This window comes from Oryctolagus cuniculus, chromosome 18, assembly GCF_051225735.1.
Source record: "Oryctolagus cuniculus isolate XC-2025 breed Fujian yellow rabbit chromosome 18, ASM5122573v1, whole genome shotgun sequence".
In the NCBI taxonomy this organism is placed as follows: Eukaryota; Metazoa; Chordata; class Mammalia; order Lagomorpha; family Leporidae; genus Oryctolagus; species Oryctolagus cuniculus.
In genome coordinates, this window is record NC_142884.1 from 72557200 (window position 1) to 72563199 (window position 6000).

A 6000-nucleotide genomic window follows, 5' to 3' on the forward strand; every position below is an offset into this window, starting at 1 on the left:
AACTTTCAGTGTTTGTGGCCAGGGTTTTAGGAGTTTGGGTCAGCAGCCCACAACCACTCCCTGTAATAGGAAAACTGCAACAGCAGGTTGCACGGAGAATGGGCCGCATGGCCGTATGTTTGTTCTGCCAGCACCATCATGAACTGCTCATAATTGCTGTGATCTCTCTGAAATCAGTTGTTTCTACAATTAATGGCTGATTTCACAGGGCATTAACCATCCCCAGCAGCAGTTCATTAACTGCTGGCAAGTGGGAATATGCTGCGGTCTGGAGGTACTTACGCTGCCTTCAGAAGACTTGCTGATGGCGCGCACAACTTGTGCCCACAGAAGAACAACAAGGAAGACGGCCTTTCTGGGCACCTCGAGTCTTGATGCGAGGTGGTGGATCTCAACACAATGCTTTCAGTGCAACTTGGGGCTGGAGCCAGGCAGCCAAGGAATGAAAGGAAGGAGGTGCAAATTCACCCTGACCTATTATGAGGAGGACACTGTAGTACATGGCAAAAGGTCTGGAGTGTGGCTGTCTCCACACTACTGTGATAACAGATGTGGGAAGGGCAGCCCCTGGAGGATGGCAGTAGGAGGTTCGCCCAACAGGCAGAGGGAAAAGTGCCGAGTGTGGGAGGTCCGCGCCACAGCCTTCTCCCCTACACTGGAGGTGACACTTCTTTGGAGCAGCTGGAAGGCCCTGTTGGCTCAGCAAAGCATCCCCACACCTTCGCCCAATGCCTGTCACATGACAAGAACCAATGAATTTTTTGTTGAAAAAGTGAACAAACCAGACAGAGAGCAGTGCAAGTGAGGAGCAAGACCTGCTGCATCAGAACAGAGACTGGGGCCTGAAAGCAAACGGAGGCACAACCCTTCTGTGTGGGCAAGTCCAAGAGGAGACCCAGGATGGGTCTGACTCACAGAGTGTCTGCCTTTGAAGTTCAACTTGGTAATGACCCCTATTGTGAGCAAGATCAGCCTGGGAATTAGAAAAGTCCAGGGAAGGCCCACATTAATGCATCCACAAGAGAGCAGGCCTAGTGAGGTAAACCTCCCTCTTCCATATAGGGGACGCCCTAAGATGGCCAACTAGACTGTCATTTTAGCCCCTACTACATCTTCAGCCTCACCTCAAACTCTTCTCCTTCCTCTGCCTCCTCCCGTCCTGGCTTCCTCCAGGTTACTTCTTCTTGCCATGATTTTTCCTACTTCAGGGCCTTTGCACACACTGTTATCGCTGCATTTAACATATTCCCCTCTTTTTTTTTCAGTCGATCCCTAATCATTCTGTGATGCTGACTCAGGAAGGCCTCTCTCTTTGGAGACACCTGCAGTACCAATTGTCCTTCCTAGCACTCTCATAACCCACCCATGTCCTGTTGCTCTTTGATTAATGTTGCCCTTGCTCTGTAACTCCAGAGTTTACTCCTGTAAACTCCAGAGGCCCACACCTATTGTATTCAGCTCTGTTTCCCCAGGGCCTAACACAGTGCCTGGAATGCAGTGGGTTTTCAGTAAAGGATGTATTTTTTTTATGAATGAATGGAGTTGACTGGAAACTTTTATTTGCCGATGGGCAACAGATCAGAATGCATGACCTGGAAGGATCCACCAGATACACACATCTTTGACCATCTTAGGGAGAGTGCCCCAGAGGAAAACAGCCGCAAAGGACAGTCTGGGCAGAAGTGACTTGGATTCCTCTGATGTGTTTTCCTTTGCCTTCTCTGGCTAAAACAGCACATTTCCTGGAGGCTGCTTATCTTTACAGATGAATTCACCACTTCCAAGCATTTGGCCAGAGTTGACTTGTTCCCAGCTCAGCTGACACCCTGATGCTGGGCCTTGGGGGTCTCTGGCCTAAGATACCTAACAGCAACATCTTAAAGCCTTAGACTCTGGATCCACTGAGCTAATATCCATGACAGGCACTGTAAATCATTTTTAAGACTGGTGTATTCTGGTGTTTGCTTTTATTTTTGTTTGTGCCTCTTAAAAATAGAAACAAGAAGAAATATGCCCCAGGGGTGATTCACGGCTGGCTGGGACCATTGCAGCTTTGTCATCTGAGGCTCCACTCCGGGGCTGAAGGGGCCGGGATTAGGGGGGAAACCAGCAAATGAGCTCAGAAAGGCAGGAACAAAAGCTGAAAGAGATGATCTCACCTCGCAGCGCCAAAGGGACAAAGCTCGCACCCAGCCCTCTCTGATGTTGCCTCAGCTTGGTCTCGGCCTTTGTGTCCACAGCTTAGCAGTTCACACGGGGCAACGTGCAAACACTTTCGTTCATTAACTCATCTGGCCCTGACAGTTCCGGGAGAGGTGAGCAGGACATGACTTTTACTGGGAACACAGACGCTCAATTTGCGAATCAGAATGATCCACCCACAGCCGGATGCCTACTCTCTAGAACCCCGCCATCAGTAGCCCTGTCATCTTCAAACCTTCCCCTAGTTTCAAAATAAAATAATCATACTGGTTGCTTCCTATTGAGGGCCTGCTATGTAACACCAAGGACTATGCCAAGTGTTTGACACATGTCCTCTTAGGAAATCCTCTCTACAGCACCTTGAGGATATGTATAAGTTTCACGTGACTGCTGTGACAAACCGCCACAAACACAGTAGCTTCAAGAAACTGAGGCCAGGTGCAGTGGCTCACTTGGTTAACCCTCCGCCTGCAGCGCTGGCATCCCATATGGGTGCCAGGTTCTAGTCCCGGCTGCTCCCCTTCCAGTCCAGCTCTCTGCTGTGGCCCGGGAGGGCAGTGGAGGATGGCCCAAGTGCTTGGGCCCTGCACCTGCTTGGGAGACCAGGAGAAGCACCTGGCTCCTGGCTTATGGATCGGCACAGCGCCGGCCATGGCGGCCATTTGGGAAGTGAACCAACGGAAGGAAGACCTTTCTCTCTGTCTCTCTCTCTCTATCTATAACTCTACCTGTCAAATGTTTTTTTTTAAAAAAGTGTTCTCTGTCAGTCGTGGGAGCTATAAATCCAAAATCAGTTTCAGTGTGGTGAAAATCAAGGTATTGGCAGTGCTGCTTCTTTTCGGATGCTTCAGAGTTTGCTGCTGGCCTCTTCCAGCTTCTTGTGGTCGCAGGCATTCCTCGGCTTGTGGCTGCACCACTCCAGTCTCCATAGCCGGTGTCTGCAGCCTTCTCTCTATTCCAGCTCCATCCTGACATGCCCTTTTCTGAGTGGGTACAAAACCTCCACCTCCCTCCCTCCTGGAAGGACCCCTGGGATGGCATTAACAACCTACCTGCAGAATCCTGGAGACTCTCCCCATCTCAATCCCCTATCTTAATGACATCTGCAGAATCCTTTCCCAAATGAGCTAACATTTTCGGATTCCAAGAATGATGGCATGGACATATTCTGGGGAGCCATCTTTAGCCTAGGACAGCAGGCAGAAGAAACCAAGGTGCACAGATATGAAACTGGAGGCCCAGAGATCAGTGTTATGGTGTAGTGGGTAATGCTACCGCCTGTGATGCTGGCATCCCATATGGGCACCAGTTCATATGCCAGTTGCTCCACTCTCAATCCAGCTCCCTACTCATGGCCTGGGATGAAGCTCATCTGTGGAGTGAACCAGCAGAAGGACGATCCCTCTCTTTGTCTCTCCATTTCTGTAACTCTGACTTTTAAAATAAATAAGCGAATCTTAAAGAAAGCAAGCAAGAAACTGCATGCCCATGATCATGTAGGTAATACAACTGAAACTAGGATTTAACACCAGTCATTCTGACACCAGAACCTGCTAAACTATATAAATTGCTTTTCTGATTTGCCCATAAATTGGGCAATCTTGTCTTTTAGCTTTATTTATTTGAAACAGAAACACAGAGAGAGGTAGGCAGACAGAAATCCTCCTTTGCCTGGATTGCCCACAACAGCTGAGGCTGGACCAGGCCAAATTCAGGAGCTTGGAACTCCTTCTAGGTCTCCATAAACTGTTGCTCCCAAGGGTATACATGAGCAGGAAACTGGAATCAAAGCAGAGACAGGATTCAAACCCAGCCACTCTGACATGGGACGCAGGCATCCCAAGAGGCACGCTAATTACTGTTAACAAACACCTACCACTTGGGAATGTTTTCAAAGAAATAAAAGACTACTAAAAGGCATTCTGGTCACTTTCCCCAGATATTAGTGTGAGGAATCAGATGGGTTAACATACAGTTAGAGTGGTCCCAGTGGAATTTGGGGTATCAAATGCTTGCTTCCCCCCTAAAAGGTTATCTTTAACAAGAACAAAATGTCGGCCGGCGCTGCGGCTCAGTAGGCTAATCCTCCACCTGCAGCACCGGCACACCTGGTTCTAGTCCGCGTCAGGGTGCTGGATTCTGTCCCAGTTTCCCCTCTTCCAGTCCAGCTCTCTGCTGTGGCCACAGAGGGCAGTGGAGGATGGCCCAAGTGCATGGGCCCTGCACCTGCACAGGAGACCAGGAGAAGCACCTGGCTCCTGGCTTCAGACCAGCGTGGTGCACCAGCCTCAGCGGCCATTGTGGGGTGAACCAATGGAAATGGAAGACCTTTCTCTATGTCTCTCTCTCTGACTGTCCACTCTGCCTGTCAAAAAAAAAAAAAAAAAAGAACAAAATGTCTGCCCTGCTTTCTTTGGAATCTCCAAATTTACGAGAAGAGAATAGCAAGGGAGTGGTGATTACATCTTCCTGAGTTTATGCTTTATTGTAAAAACAGTTAAGTATCCCACCCTTGTGACACCAGACAGGATAAAGAATTGGAAATCAGGTCTATTGTTAGGGTTGTCCCCACCTTATTGATTGACAGTTTTGTCCACCAAATCGTACTTAAAAACCCCAGGGCCACAGGGTCCTTTGGGTTTTTGCTTCTCTTGCAGCCTCCCTCCTTACCTCTCTGGATGGAGGCCTTTGACTCTAATATATCTTGCTTTTAAACCTTTAAATCTCACTTTTCTCTTTGGCTTGTCCACTTGGAAATTCTTCCATGTGAGACAAAGAACTGAGATAATAATAATTTCTCTGCTGCTGTTTTCCTGTAACATCAGGTTTGTAGTTACAGTGGTCACTGCCCAGTGAAGCATGGTGACTGTGGGCTCGGGCCCTAGAACACAGTCTCCCCTCCCTGTACTTTGCAGAATGGCCCAACTTACTCTGTAAATAGGGAAACATGTCTAAGGGGCTCTCATCTGTTTCCCATAGAACAATACTAAGGACACAAATATTCAACCTCTCCTTTCCTCCACACTGAAGTCTTTCACCACAGAGGTTCAGGGAACACCTTCGGTTCTGGGGGTATAGGTTAAGCAGAGTCCGGGGACCCATGACTCCTACATAAAAAGAAATAATTTGACTGTGGAACTACTTTCCTGCAGATACACTTTACAGAGGAGGTTAAAGTCTCATGACTCCAATAAAACCACCACCACGGCAGGTGCATACCAGTAACAAGAATGCAAAGGTGAACCACCTCTGCAACAGCTTCCATATAGACACGTGTACCAGATTAGTACTGCATGGGTATAGACATGGATGAGCGGGGTCAGACAGAGCAGTGTTCACTTGGCATGGGGGGAACTTCTGAAAAAGTCACAGAAAGGAGGAAATTTCCAGGTCCCCTTTCTGCTTCTCCATCGTAGATACAGTTTTGACAGGCCTGAAAGGTAGGCCTTGTGAAAAATGCAATGACCATGCATGATGACTCAACCTCAGGTCTCAGGTCCTGTGCCATGGACTGTAACTGACGGTACCTCACCTTCTGTTTCCAAATACAGCCCAGTGGTCACCAGCCGAGTATGCATACAATAGTCTGTGGCTGCAGCATTTCCGAAGGATAGAAGGTACAAAAGCATTGAGTGAGAAGACAGAATAAGGAATTGGATAGGTAACAAAGGAAACATCACTGTGATGCAGCAGGTTAAGACACTATTTATAATGCTGGCATCCCATATCAGACTGCTGGTTCAAGTCCTGGCTGCTCTGCTTCTGATCCAGCTCTCTGTTAATGTGCCTAGGAAGTCA